This window comes from Leuresthes tenuis, unplaced genomic scaffold (genome assembly GCF_036924035.1).
Source record: "Leuresthes tenuis unplaced genomic scaffold, fLeuTen1.0.hap1 SCAF_131, whole genome shotgun sequence".
NCBI lineage: Eukaryota > Metazoa > Chordata > Actinopteri > Atheriniformes > Atherinopsidae > Leuresthes > Leuresthes tenuis.
Window position 1 is genome coordinate 68,645 of NW_027325485.1, and position 16,182 is coordinate 84,826.

The 16,182-nt window shown below is 40.4% G+C and overlaps 1 non-coding gene across 1 annotated transcript; it reads right to left on the reverse strand.

Annotated features, from left to right (window-relative positions):
- Positions 1 to 13,250: 13,250 nt before the first annotated feature.
- On the reverse strand, positions 13,251 to 13,366 carry LOC140287416 (U5 spliceosomal RNA). The gene has a single exon (XR_011911590.1). It is a non-coding gene; the product is annotated as a U5 spliceosomal RNA (small nuclear RNA).
- Positions 13,367 to 16,182: the final 2,816 nt, after the last annotated feature.

Below are 16,182 nucleotides of genomic sequence, written 5' to 3' on the forward strand. Positions count from 1 at the left end.
AGCGGGAGCGGAGTTGTTCGGCTACAAGAAGGTGTGAAAGTCCGACCATGGTTTGTAAAAAGCAGTTAAGAAAAGGTTCGAATATCCAACCAAACATAATCAAAAGCGGGAGCAGAGCTGTTCGACTGCAAGTATGTGTGATTGTCCAGCCATAATTACTCACAAACGGGGGAAGAAAAGGTAGTATTGCCAGACCATACATGATCAAAACAGGGAGCGGCGGTTCAGCTGCAAGGTGTGAATGTCTGACTATAGTTTGTAAAAAGCGGGTAAGACAAGGTGCGAATGCCCAACAATGTATGATCAAAAGAGAGAGCGGAGGTGTTCGGCTGCAAGGTCTGAATGTCCAACCATAATTTGTAAAAACCGGGTAAGAAAAGGCTCGAAAGCCCGACTATACATCATCAAAAGCGGGAGCGGAGGTGTTCAGCTGCAAGAAGGTGTGAATGTTCGACTAAAGTTTGTAAAAAGCTGGTAAGACAAGGAGCGATGTCCCGACATTGTATGATCAAAAGCGGGAGCGGAGGTGTCCAGCTGTGAGTAGGTGTGAATGTCCGACCATAATTGCTGAAAAATGTGTTAGAAAAGGTAAGAATACTGGACCATACATCATCAAAAGCGGGAGAGGTGGTGTTCGGCTGCAAGAAGGTGTGAAAGTCCAACAATGGTTTGTAAAAAGCGGGTAAAAAAAGGTTCGAATGCCCGAATATACATCATCAAAAGCGGAAGCGGAGGTGTTCGGATGCAAGAAGGTGTGAACGTCCGACCAAAGTTTGTAAAAAGCAGTGAAAAGCGAGAAAAAGCATTTCGTGAGTTCTGCATGATTTGGGATTTTGCTTATAAAATGCATTACTTCACTCAAACTATGTTAAAACTGATTTGTCCTTCATATTTACCATGTCTAGAAATATTTAAAAAAAAAAAACGTTGTACTTTGCAGTAAAAGAAAGATCAAATCTAAAGTTTCAGGAATCCGAGTATAAGCCTGCTTTCATGAGTTCTGCACGATTTCGGATTTTGCTATAAAATGAATTGCTTTGCTCAAACCAAGTTAGAACTGCTTTGTCCTTCCATATTCATCAATGTCTAGATCGACTTCAACAAAGAAAAACATTGGACTTTGAAGTAGAAGAAGTTGAAATCCATCTACACATTGATAAATATGAAGGACAAAGCAGTTCCCACTTGCCCATAAGAAAATAAGCTTATTCTCGGATTCCTGATCCTTCAGTGTTGCTCTTTCTTCTACTGCAAAATACAATGTTGTTCTTTGTTGAAGTCGATCTAGACATTGATAAATATGAAGGAAAAAGCAGTTTTAACTTGGTTTGAGTGAATGAATTCATTTTATACATAAAATCCGAAATCGTGCAGAACTCATGAAAATAAGCTTATTCTCGGATTCCTAAAACTTTTGATTTGCTCTTTCTTTTATTGCAAAGTACAACGTTGTTTTTTTGTTTAAATCTATCGAGACATTGATAAATATGAAGGTAAAAGCCGTTTTAACATAGTTTGAGTGAAGGAATTGATTTTATAGATAAAATCCCAAATCATGCAGAACTCCTCAAAAGGGAGGTATGGCTTAATCACAAGTGTGGCTCTTTCTCATTCAGGGTAATATGAGGAAGTTTATGCTTGAAATATATGTAGAAATGGGTACATATGAAGGACAAAGCAGTGTTAACTTAGTTTGAGTGAAGGAATTCATTTTATACATAAAATCCCAAATCATGCAGAACGTATGAAAAGAAGCTTATTCTCGGATTCCTGATCCTTCAGTTTTGCTCTTTCTTCTACTGCAAAATACAATGTTGTTCTTTGTTGAAGTTGATCTAGACATTGATAAATATGAAGGAAAAAGCAGTTTTAACTTGGTTTGAGTGAATGAATTCATTTTATACATAAAATCCGAAATCGTGCAGAACTCATGAAAATAAGCTTATTCTCGGATTCCTAAAACTTTTGATTTGCTCTTTCTTTTATTGCAAAGTACAACGTTGTTTTTTTGTTTAAATCTATCAAGACATTGATAAATATGAAGGTAAAAGCCGTTTTAACATAGTTTGAGTGAAGGAATCAATTTTATAGATAAAATCCCAAATCATGCAGAACTCCTCAAAAGGGAGGTATGGCTTAATCACAAGTGTGGCTCTTTCTCATTCAGGGTAATATGAGGAAGTTTATGCTTGAAATATATGTAGAAATGGGTACATATGAAGGACAAAGCAGTGTTAACTTAGTTTGCGTGAAGAAATTCATTTTATACATAAAATCCAAAATCGTGCAGTACTCATGAAAATAAGCTTATTCTCGGATTCCTAAAACTTTTGATTTGCACTTTCTTTTACTGCAAAGTACAACGTTGTTTTTTGTTGAAATCTATCTAGACATTGATAAATACCAGCCGAAACTCTGCTGCCGCTTTTGATAATTTATGGTTGGGCATTCTTACCTTTTCTTACCCGATTTTTACAAATTATGATCTTACATTCACACCTACTTGCAGTCGAACATCTTCTCATCCACTTATGATCATGTGCGGTTGGGCTTTCGCACCTTTTCTTACCCATTTTTCAGTAATTATGGGTGGACATTCAGACCTTCTTGCAGCCGAAAACCTCCGCTCCTCTTTTGATCATACATTGTCGGGCATTCACACCTTGTCTTACCCGCTTTTTACAAACTTTAGTCGGACATTCAAACCTTCTTGCAGCTGAACCACCTCCGCTCCCTGTTTTGATCATATATGGTCTGGCAATAGTACCTTTTCTTACCCGTTTGTGAGTAATTATGGCTGGACATTCCCACCTTCTTGCAGCCGAACACAACCTCTATCGCTTTTGATGATATATGGTCCGGCATTCTTACCTTTTCTAACACATTTTTCAGCAATTATGGTCGGAGATTCACACCTACTCACAGACGAACACCTCCGCTCCCACATTTGATAGTGTATAGTCGGGCATTCTCACCCTTTCTCATCAGCTTTTTGCAAATTATGATCTGATATTCACACCTACTTGCAGTCGAACATCTCTGCTCCCGCTTTTGATTATGTTTGGTTGGATATTCGAACATTTTCTTAATGCTTTTTACAAACTTTGGTCGGACGTTCACACCGTCTTGCAGCCGAACACCTCCGCTTCCGCTTTTGATGGTATATAGTCGGGCATTCGAGCCTTTTCTTACCCACCTTTTACTTACTATGGTTGGACATTCAAACCTTCTTGTAGCCGAACACATCCGCTCCTGCTTTTGATGATGTATGATTTGGCATTCGCACCTTTTCTTACCCATTTTTCAGTAATTATTGGTCGGACATTCAGACCTTCTTGCAGCTGAACACCTCCTCTCCCACTTATGATTATGTGTGGTTTGATTTTCGAAAATTTTCTTTCATGTTTTCTAGCAATTATTGATGGACATTTAGACCTTCTTGCAGCTGAACACCACCTCTCCCGATTTTGATTATGTATGGACCGGCATTTTTACCTTTTCTAACACATTTTTCAGAAATTATGGTTGGAGATTCACACCTACTCATAGCCGAACAACTCCGCTACCGCATTTGATGGTGTATAGTCGGGCATTCTCACCCTTTCTCATCAGCTTTTTGCAAATTATGATCTGACATTCACACCTACTTCCAGTCGAACACCTCCGCTCCCGCTTTTGATTATGTTTGGTTAGATATTCGAACCTTTTCTTAACTGCTTTTTACAAACTTTGGTCGGACGTTCACAATATCTTGCAGCCGAACACCTCCGCTTCCGCTTTTGATAGTGTATATTCGGAAATACGAACCTTTTCTTACCCGCTTTTTACAAACCAAGGTCGGACTTTCACACCTTCTCTCAGCTGAACAACTCCGCTCCCTCTTTTGATTGTGTACAGTCGGGTAATTAAACCTTTTCTTACCCGCTTTTTACCATCTATGGTCGGACATTCACACCGTCTTACAGCGGAACACCTCCGCTCCCTCTTTTGATGATGTATGGTTAGGCATTCGCACCTTTTCTTACCCATTTTTCAGTAATTATGGGTAGACATTCACACCTTCTTGCAGCTGAACACCTCCTCTCCCGCTTATGATCATGTGCAGTTTGATATTCGAAAATTTTCTTTCATGTTTTCTAGCAATTATTGATGGACATTCAGACTGTCTTGCAGCTGAACACCTCCGCTCCCACTTTTGATGGTGTATAGTCGGGCTTTCGAGCCTTTTCTTCCCTGGTTTTTACAAATTATGGTTGGACATTCAGACCTTCTTGCAGCCGAAAACCTCCACTCCCTCTTTTGATCATACATTGTCGGGCATTCGCACCTTTTCTTACCCGCTTTTTACAAACCATGGTCGGACTTTCACACCTTTTAGTAGCCGAACAACTCCGCTCCCGCTATTGATTGTGTACAGTCGGGTATTTTAACCTTTTCTTACCCGCTTTTTACCAACTATGGTTGGACATTCACACCTTCTTACAGCAGAACACCTCCGCTCCCTGTTTTGATTATGTATGGTTTGACATTCGCACCTTCTCTCACCCGCCTTTTACTATGGTCGGCCATTCACAGCTTCCTCTCCACCATACTTGTATGGTGGGATATTCACACCCACTTGCATCCGAAGACCTCCGCCCCCACTTTTGTTGATATTTAGTCGGTCATTCGCACCTTACCCGCTTTTGGCAAACTATGGCCTTCTTGCAGCCAAACACCTCTGATCTCGCTTTTGATGATGTAAGGTTGGGCATTCAATTCAATTCAATTCAATTTTATTTATATAGCGCCAGATTACAACAATTGTCATCTCAAGGCACTTAAGTAATATAGTCCAATTCAAGCCAATTGGAATTCAATTCATTGTAATCATAATCCAATTAATTCATATAGAGCTAATTAAAAAAATTAATATCCTAGCTAAGGAAACCAACAGATTGCACCGAAATGTGTCTTCAGTCCAATCTCCCGTCCTGAGCGTGCCTGTGGCAACTGTGGAAAGGAACGACTCCCTTTTAACAGGAAGAAACCTCTGGCAGAACCAGACTCAGGAAGGGTGGCCATCCGCCTCGACCAGCTGGGGTTTGAGAAGACAGAAAAGAGGGAAAAGAGGGGGGAAAAACACCATAACGCCATTCAAAGGATATCTGTTGGAACAGGGAAACATAGGTTAATAACCACAATAATGTCACATGTACATAAAATCAATTTTGAAATTAAACAGGGGGAAAAAGAGAGCAAAGTGAGGAAAGGTGTGACAGATGAGGTCCCCCAGCAGTCTAAGCCTATAGCAGCTTAACTATGGGATGTTTCAGGATTACCTGAGCCATCCCTAACTATAAGCTTTATCGAAAAGAAAAGTTTTAAGCCTAATCTTAAAAGTGGAAAGGGTGTCTGCTTCCCGGACATTTACTGGCAGCTTATTCCACAAGAGAGGGGCCTGATAACTGAAGGCTCTACCTCCCATTCTACTTTTAGAAACTCTGGGAACAACAAGTAAACCTGCAGTTTGGGAGCGAAGTGCTCTGTTAGGAAAATATTGTACAATGAGATCTTTAAGATATGATGGAGTTCGGTCAGTAAGAGCTTTATATGTGAGGAGAAGAATCTTAAATTCTATTCTGAATTTAACAGGGAGCCAATGAAGAGAAGCTAAAACTGGAGAAACATGATCTCTCCTGTTAGTTCTCATCAGAACTCTGGCTGCAGCATTTTGGATCAGCTGGAGGCTTTTCAGAGAATATGTGGGACAGCCCAATAATAAGGAATTACAGTAGTCCAATCTTGAAGTAACAAATTCATGAACTAGTTTCTCTGCATCACCTTGAGACAGGATGTTCCTGATTTTGGCAATATTACGAAGGTGAAAGAAGGCAGTCCTAGAAACCAGTTTTATATGTGCGTCAAATGATAAATTCTGGTCAAAAATAACTCCAAGGTTCCTCACTGTAGAACTAGAAGCCAAGGAAATACCATCTAGAGTAACTATATAACTAGACAATTTCTCCCTGAAGCGCTCAGGTCCAAAGAGAACAACTTCAGTTTTGTCTGAATTTAAAAGCAGACAGTTCTGAGTCATCCAGGTCTTTATGTCTTTAAGACAGGCTTGTAGCCTGACCAACCTGTAGGTTTCATCTGGTTTCATAGATAAGTACAGCTGAGTATCATCAGCATAACAATGGAAATTTATGCCATGCTGTCTGATAATGTTACCTAATGGAAGCATGTATAAAGTAAAAAGAATCGGTCCAAGCACAGAACCCTGAGGAACTCCATGACTTACTGCAACGTGTGAGGAAGATTCCTCATTTACAAGAACAAACTGGAATCTATCAGATAAATATGACTTAAACCAGCCTAATGCAGTTCCTTTAATCCCAATAACATGTTCAAGTCTCTGTAACAGAATGCTGTGATCGATCGTATCAAATGCAGCACTGAGATCCAACAGGACAAGCACAGAAACAAGTCCGCTATCAGAAGCTAACAGGAGATCATTGGTAACTTTCACCAGTGCCGTTTCTGTGCTATGATGCACTCTGAATCCTGACTGAAACTCTTCAAACAGATTATTTCTATGTAAATGATCACAAAGTTGAACTGCAACTATTTTTTCAAGAACTTTGGACAAAAAAGGGAGATTGGATATAGGTCGATAATTAGCCAACACTTCTGAATCAAGAGTAGGTTTTTTAAGTAAAGGTTTAATTACAGCAACCTTAAAAGTCTGAGGTACATATCCTATCAACAAAGACCGATTGATCAAATCCAATATGGAAGTGTCAATTAAGGGGAAAACCTCCTTGAACAGTCTGGTTGGGATTGGGTCTAACATACAAGTTGATGGTTTAGAAGAGACTATTGCTGTTGTTAGCTCAGAAAGATCAACTGGACAGAAGCTGTCTAAATACAATTCAGGTTCGAAAGATACTTCTAAAGCTGCTCTACTTGATGATACATCAGTGATAATAATGGGAAGGATTCCATTAATCTTCTCTCTGATAGAAACAATTTTATTGATGAAGAATCTCATGAAATCATCACTGCTGAGAGTTAAAGGAATACATGGCTCAACAGAGCTCGGAGTCTTTGTCAGTCTGGCAACAGTGCTGAAAAGAAACCTGGGATTATTCTTATTCTCTTCTATCAATAATGAATAATACGCAGTTCTAGCTTTACGAAGTGCTTTCTTATACGTTATTAAACTATCTTTCCAGACTAATTGAGACTCTTCTAAATTAGAGGAACGCCACTGTCTCTCCAGCTTTCTTGCAGTCTGCTTTAACGCACGCAGCTGTGAATTATACCAAGGAGCCAACCTCTTCTGACTGATTACCTTCCTTTTCAGAGGGGCAACATTGTCCAGTGTTGTACGCATTGAAGCTGTAGTGCTGTCAACAAGAGAGTCAAGTTCTACTGGAGTAAAATTTAGGTAGCCATCCTGTGTCATATCAGCACATGGCAGTGAAGAAAAGGATGATGAAATCAACTCTTTAAATCTGGTTACAGCATTCTCTGACAGACACCTTCTATATGTAGAATTCTTCTCAGAAACCGTGTAGTCAAGTAATGTAAATTCAAAAGTTATTAAAAAATGGTCAGACAAGACAGGGTTATGAGGGAACACTGTTAACTGTTCACTCTCAATGCCATAAGTCAGCACAAGGTCAAGGGTATGATTAAGGCAGTGAGTAGGTCTGTGAACACTTTGAGAAAATCCAATAGAGTCTAATATAGAATTAAAGTTAATATTTAGGCTGTCATTTTCAACATCTACATGAATATTAAAGTCACCCACTACAATGACTTTATCTGTACTCAGCACTAACTGGGATAAAAACTCTGAGAATTCAGACAGAAACTCAGAATAAGGGCCAGGTGGACGATACACAACAACAAACACAAGAGGTTTTTGTGATTTCCACTTTGGGTGGGAAAAACTGAGAATCAGAGATTCAAAAGAGCTAAAACTAATCTTGGGTCTAGGACTGATTAGTAACCCTGATCTGAAGATAGCTGCCACTCCTCCTCCTCTACCTGTGGTTCTAGGAACATGAACATTTAAATAGTCAGAGGGAGTTGATTCATTAATGCTAACATGATCCTCCTGCTGCAGCCAGGTTTCTGTAAGACAAAATATATCAATATGATGATCACAAATCAAATCATTCACTAACAGAGACTTCAAAGGGAGAGATCTAATATTCAGCAAACCACATTTAATAGTTTGATGTTTTTGTTCAGTTAAAGTTTTTGTTTTAAATTTTTTTTGCACAAGAGGATTTGCTCCTTTTGTGTTTTTTGATTGAGGGGGGGGCAGCATCAGGTGGGAAGCCGCAGAGAAGTGTGTAAGACTACAACTCTGCATCCTGGTCTCAACCCTGGGATGTCATGTTTTTGGATGACTAATAAATTCGTCCATATTTCTAGAAATGAGAGCCGCTCCTTCCAAAGTGGGATGGATGCCGTCTCTCCTCATCAGACCAGGTTTTCTCCAGAAAGATTGCCAATTATCTATGTAGCCCACGTTGTTTGCTGGACACCATCTAGACAACCAGCGATTGAATGAGGACATGCGGCTAAACATGTCATCACTGGTCAGATTTGGCAGGGGTCCAGAGAAAACTACGGAGTCCGACATTGTTTTGGCAAAATTACACACCGATGCAACATTAATTTTAGTGACCTCCGATTGGCGTAACCGGGTGTCATTACCGCCGACGTGAATAACTATTTTACCGTATTTACGTTTATCCTTAGCCAGCAGTTTTAAATAGGATTCTATGTCGCCCGCTCTGGCCCCTGGAATGCATTTGACTATGGTCGCTGGTGTCTCTAATGCCACGTTTCTGACTATAGAGCTGCCAATTACCAGGGTTTTCTCCTCAGCGGGTGTGTCGCTGAGTGGGGAAAATCTATTAGAAACGTGGACAGGTTGATGGTGAACCACGGGCTTGACTTTAGGACTATGACTCCTCTTCCTGACAGTCACCCAGCCACTCTTAAGTCCCGGCTGCTCGGGATCTGCTCGGGGACGACTAACAGAGCAAGCTACGCTAGGTGGCTCCGCACTGACTAAAGGGGCCTGGCTCGCTATCGGGTGGTTTTCAACAGTGCAGAGCCGAGTTTCCAATTCAGAAAGCCTTGCCTCCAAAACTACAAAAAGACTACATTTGTTACATGTACCATTACCACTAAAGGAGGCAGAGGAGTAACTAAACATCTGACACACGGAGCAGGTGAAAGCAGGAGATAGAGGAAGAGAACTGGTAGCCATGCTAAGCTAGAGAACCAGATACACCGCTAAAAAGTGAAAAATAAAGACTAAAGATCTGTAAGAGTGAGCGTTAGAATATAACAAGTATGGGATAGAGTTAACTATGCAAGATGTGTAAATTATAGGGAGAAATAAGGTGATTATTAGTAGTTCAAGGAGAGCGAGAACTGTCACAGTGCACACACACAAAGCAACAGGAAGTGATGCAATACGTCTTACCGCAAAGCAAAGCCGTCAGACCCAGGATGCCTCAACGCCCTCCTCTTCAGACCTTGCTTCACCTGCTTTTCACCAAATATAGTCGGACATTCACACCCACTTTGCATCCGAAGACCTCCGCCCCAAATTTTGTTGATATTTAGTCGGACATTCGCACCTTACCCGCTTTTGGCAAACTATGGCCTTCTTGCAGCCAAACACCTCTGATCTCGCTTTTGATGATGTAAGGTTGGGCATTCAGACCTTGCTTCACCTGCTTTTCACCAAATATAGTCGGACATTCACACCTTCTTGCAGCCGAACACTTCCGCTCCACCTTTTAGTGTTCTATCACACCTTTTTTTCACCGCATTTTATACATTATGGTTGGAAATTTTCAACCACTCTCATCCGAAGACCTCTCCTCCCGCTTTTGTTAATATATTTGAACTTTAGTCGGACATTCAAACCTTCTTGCAGCTGAACCACCTCCGCTCCCTGTTTTGATCATATATGGTCTGGCAATACTACCTTTTCTTACCCGTTTGTGAGTAATTATGGCTGGACATTCACACCTACTTGCAGCCGAACACAACCTCTCTCGCATTTGATGATGTATGGACCGGCATTCTTACCTTTTCTAACACATTTTTCAGCAATTATGGTCGGAGATTCACACCTACTCACAGCCGAACAACTCCGCTCCCGCATTTGATGGTGTATAGTCGGGCATTCTCACCCTTTCTCATCAGCTTTTTGCAAATTATGATCTGACATTCACACCTACTTGCAGTCGAACAGCTCTGCTCCCGCTTTTGATTATGTATGGTTGGATATTCGAACCTTTTCTTAACTGCTTTTTACAAACTTTGGTTGGACGTTCACACCTTCTTGTAGCCGAACACATGCACTCCTTCTTTTGATGATGTATGGTTGGGCATTCGCACCTTTTTTTTACCCATTTTTCAGGTATTATGGGTGGACATTCACACCTTCTTGCAGCTGAACACCTCCTCTCCCACTTATGATCATGTGTGGTTTGATTTTCGAAAATTTTCTTTCATGTTTTCTAGCAATTATTGATGGACATTTAGACCTTCTTGCAGCTGAACACCACCTCTCCCGATTTTGATGATGTATGGACCGGCATTTTTACCTTTTCTAACACATTTTTCAGCAATTATGGTTGGAGATTCACACCTACTCACAGCCGAATAACTCCGCTACCGCATTTGATGGTGTATAGTCGGGCATTCTCACCCTTTCTCATCAGCTTTTTGCAAATTATGATCTGACATTCACACCTACTTCCAGTCGAACAGCTCTGCTCCCGCTTTTGATTATATTTGGTTAGATATTCGAACCTTTTCTTAACTGCTTTTTACAAACTTTGGTCGGACGTTCACAATATCTTGCAGCCGAACACCTCCGCTTCCGCTTTTGATGGTGTATATTCGGGCATACGAACCTTTTCTTACCCGCTTTTTACAAACCAAGGTCGGACTTTCACACCTTCTCTTAGCTGAACAACTCCGCTCCCTCTTTTGATTGTGTACAGTCGGGTAATTTAACCTTTTCTTACCCGCTTTTTACCATCTATGGTCGGACATTCACACCGTCTTACAGCGGAACACCTCCGCTCCCTCTTTTGATGATGTATGGTTAGACATTCGCACCTTTTCTTACCCATTTTTCAGTAATTATGGGTAGACATTCACACCTTCTTGCAGCTGAACACCTCCTCTCCCGCTTATGATCATGTGCAGTTTGATATTCGAAAATTTTCTTTCATGTTTTCTAGCAATTATTGATGGACATTCAGACCGTCTTGCAGCTGAACACCTCCGCTCCCACTTTTGATGGTGTATAGTCGGGCTTTCGAGCCTTTTCTTCCCCGGTTTTTACAAATTATGGTTGGACATTCAGACCTTCTTGCAGCCGAAAACCTCCACTCCCTCTTTTGATCATACATTGTCGGGCATTCGCACCTTTTCTTACCCGCTTTTTACAAACCATGGTCGGACTTTCACACCTTTTAGTAGCCGAACAACTCCGCTCCCGCTATTGATTGTGTACAGTCGGGTATTTTAACCTTTTCTTACCCGCTTTTTACCAACTATGGTTGGACATTCACACCCACTTGCATCCGAAGACCTCCGCCCCCACTTTTGTTGATATTTAGTCGGTCATTCGCACCTTACCCGCTTTTGGCAAACTATGGCCTTCTTGCAGCCAAACACCTCTGATCTCGCTTTTGATGATGTAAGGTTGGGCATTCAGACCTTGCTTCACCTGCTTTTCACCAAATATAGTCGGACATTCACACCTTCTTGCAGCCGAACACTTCCGCTTTTAGTGTTCTATGAGGCATTCACATATTTTTTTTCACCGTATTTTATAGATTATGGTTGGAAATTCTCACCCACTCTCATCCGAAGACCTCTCCTCCCGCTTTTGTTAATATATAGTCGGGCATTCGAACCTTTTCTTATCCGCTTTTTACAAATTATGGTCGAACATTCATACCTACTTGCAGCTGAATACTTCCGCTCCACCTTTTAGGTATGTATGGTTGGCATTTGCACCTCTTTTTATACTGATTGCTGAAGATTAAGTTGTTCTTTCTCAAACTACAAATTTTTTTTAATTGTTGAAACTTGATTTGAAGTGGATAAATAAGGAGGACAAACAGTTTTAAGTCAGGCTGATAGAAGGAATTAATTTTATAGCAAAATCTGTATTTCGTCATATGTCGAGAGATGCTTATTGCTGAAGAAGTTCTTTCTCATTCTACAAAGTACAACATTGTTTATCGTTGAAACTTGATTAGACATGAATAAATATGAAGGACAAAGCAGTCTTAACTTGGTTTGAGTTAATGAATTCGTTTTATAGGAGAATCCGAATTCGTGCATAACTCATAAAATAGAGCTTATTTTCGGATTCCTGAAGAATGAGTCTGGTTCTTTCTCATAATACAAAGTTTGTTGTTGAAACTTCATCAGAAGTGAAGAAATAAATGAATGCCTATCAACAAATGTGGGATCTAAACTCTAGTGCTTCCTCTAAAATAATTTCCTTTCTCAATTTAGAAATGTGTGTGTGTAAGTCACAACACCCGTGACACCAAAACGGCTTTCTTTTCTCTACACTCTGCACTATGAGCACACACACCAAATCAGAAAGGCTTTTTTCTCTCTTTTCTACATTATGGACTGTGGGGACACAAAACCGCTCTCTCTCTTTTTTTTTTTTTATCGTGTGCCAGGGCGTTGTCTCACGTATTAGATTATGCTTAAGATACGAATGGGTTTATCAGTCACATCAGAATCCATACATGCTGATCCTCCCGTAATAAAATGGTCGGATCTTATCAAACACACTTTGTTTCTTGTGACAATCAAGTCAGCGAAACAGCGTATACACGTCAAGACACTGAATCAAGTTTGCCACAAGAACTCTAAAGTTTGGCAGTATTGCTCTGCCGTCAGCAATCATACACCCATTTTATTTTCGTGAGACATGTGCAAGCACCTGTTCATCTACTGTTCTATCACTATGAATTAGTGATCTATTATCAATAAGGATACTTCTACAACTACTATCAAAGTATGTCCGGACTTCTTATGTTGTCAGTTGCTATATATGAATAAGTGGGTAGCTACTGACAAGCATTAAGCATGTCACACAGCCCAAACATATAACATTTCAGGACACACCACACAGTTAACAACCACAGTGAAGCGTGTCAAAGCCCAAACATGTAACATTCAACAGGACACTTACACAACTCCCGGTAATATAATAGAAACAACTCATTAGTGCTGCTCTCCACGGAAGTCTTTAGTAAAAGGCGAAAGACTTGTATGTTATGAAGAGAAACCAGAGTACGATTATCCGTCACTGCGGGAGCAGGGCATCAGGCTAGTTGGTATAGCCACCTTCCCCATGGTGAGCTTTGCTTGGTTGAGACGCTTGCCCCCCCCCCTTGCTCCTCGGCTGACCAAGTAGGAACAATCGGGCCCTATTCGATGGCTGCCTTGTCTTTTACTCTATGCAAAAGACAAGGCAGCAACAAAAACACCACGAGAATCCCGTATTGAGGCTTTGTTCTGACCGCTCATTCGGTGTCGCGTTTCTTTCAAGCAATTCTCCCGGTTAGCCGACACTCGGCTCGCTCCCATAGCCGTGTTAAAGTCTACTTCGCATTCACTCTCTTTTCTCTGCAGACTCTTGGGATTTTATCTATAAAATGAATTCCTTCACTCAAACTATGTTAAAACTGCTTTGTCGTTCATATTTACCATGTCTAGAAAGATTTAAACAAAAAAAACAACGTTGTACTTTGCAGTAAAAGAAAGAGCAAATCTAAAGTTTCAGGAATCCGAGAATAAGCTTACTTTCATGAGTGCTTCACGATTTCGGATTTTGCTATAAAATGAATTCCTTCACTCAAACTAAATTAAAACTGCTAAACCGCTAATCTGTTACATGTAAGGCAGATGTCAAATTCACCGAAATAGGATCTAAGGGTATTCGGCCAATCGAGCTGTAGCAGCTTCGGTAAAAGAGTATAAGTTGAAGAGTTTGTGAATAAAGGTGTGCGCACACATAGTGAGCTGTAGGAAAATAGGCAGGGAGCAATGCCGGCTGGGGTATATGTTCTTGTATGTTGTCTGACTGTTTGATTTGAATGTGTTGTGTAAGTGTCCTGTTGAATGTTTGGGCTTTGACACTTCACTGTGGTTGTTAACTGTGTGGTGTGTCCTGAAATGTTATATGTTTGGGCTGTGTGACATGCTTAATGCTTGTCAGTAGCTACCCACTTATTCATATATAGCAACTGACAACATAAGAAGTCTGGACATACTTTGATAGTAGTTGTAGAAGTATCCTTATTGATAATAGATAAACTAATTCATAGTGATAGAACAGTAGATGAACAGGTGCCTGCACGTCTCACGAAAATAAAATGGGTGTATGATTGCTGACGGCAGAGCAATACTGCCAAACTTATGAGTTCTTGTGGCAAACTTGATTCAGTGTCTTGACGTGTATACGCTGTTTCGCTGACTTGATTGTCACAAGAAACAAAGTGTGTTTGATAAGATCCGACCATTTTATTACGGGAGGATCAGTATGTATGGATTCTGATGTGACTGATAAACCCATTCGTATCTTAAGCATAATCTAATACGTGAGACAACGCCCTGGCACACAATCAAAAAAAAAAAGAGAGAGCGGTTTTGTGTCCCCACAGTCCATAATGTAGAAAAGAGAGAAAAAAGCCTTTCTGATTTGGTGTGTGTGCTCATAGTGCAGAGTGTAGAGAAAAGAGAGAAAAGAAAGCCGTTTTGGTGTCACGGGTGTTGTGACTTACACACACACATTTCTGAATTGAGAAAAGAAATTATTTTAGAGGAAGCAGTAGAGTTTAGATCCCACATTTGTTGATAGGCATTCATTTATTTCTTCGCTTCTGATGAAGTTTCAACAATAAACAACAAACTTTGTATTATGAGAAAGAACCAGACTCATTCTTCAGGAATCCGAAAATAAGCACGAATTCGGATTCTCCTATAAAACGAATTAATTAACTCAAACCAAGTTAAGACTGCTTTGTCCTTCATATTTATTCATGTCTAATCAAGTTTCAACGATAAACAACGTTGTACTTTGTAGAATGTGAAAGAACTTCTTCAGCAATAAGCATCTCTCGACATATGACGAAATACAGATTTTGCTATAAAATTAATTTCTTCTATCAGCGTGACTTAAAACTGTTTGTCCTCCTTATTTATCTACTTCAAATCAAGTTTCAACAATTAAAAAAAAATTGTAGTTTGAGAAAGAACAACTTAATCTTCAGCAATCAGTAAAAAAAGAGGGTAACAAAAGGTGCAAATGCCAACCATACATCACTAAAAGGTGGAGCGGAAGTATTCAGCTGCAAGTAGGTGTGAATGTTCGACCATAATTTGTAAAAAGTGGGTAAGAAAAGGTTCGAATGCCCGACTAAATATTAACAAAAGCGGGAGGAGAGGTCTTCGGATGAGAGTGGGTGAGAATTTCCTACCATACAAGTATGGTGGAGAGGAAGCTGTGATTGGCCGACAATAGTAAAAAGCAGGTGAGAAAAGGTGCGAATGTCAAAACATACATGATCAAAACAGGGAGCGGAGGTGTTTGGCTGCGACAAGGTGTGAATGTCCACCCATAATTAATGAAAAACGGGCAAAAAGTAGGTTCAAATGCCCAACCATACATCATCAAAAGCAGGAGTGGATGTGTTCGGCTTCAAGAAGGTATGAATGTCCATCAATAATTGCTATAAAACATGAAAGAAAATTTTCGAATATCAAACCGCACATAATCATAAGCGGGAGAGGAGGTGTTCCGCTGCAAGAAGGTGTGAATATCCACCCATAATTACTGAAAAATGGGTAAGAAAAGGTGCGAATGCCCAACCATACATCATCAAAAGCAGGAGTGGATGTGTTCGGCTACAAGAAGGTTTGAATGTCCGACCATAGTTTGTAAAAAGCGGGTAAGAACAGGTTTGTATGCCCGACTGTACACCATCAAATGCGGGAGCGGAGGTGTTCGGCTGTGAGTAGGTGTGAATCTCCAACCATAATTGCTGAAAAATGTGTTAGAAAAGGTAAGAATGCCGGTCCATACATCATCAAAAGCAGGAGAGGTGGTGT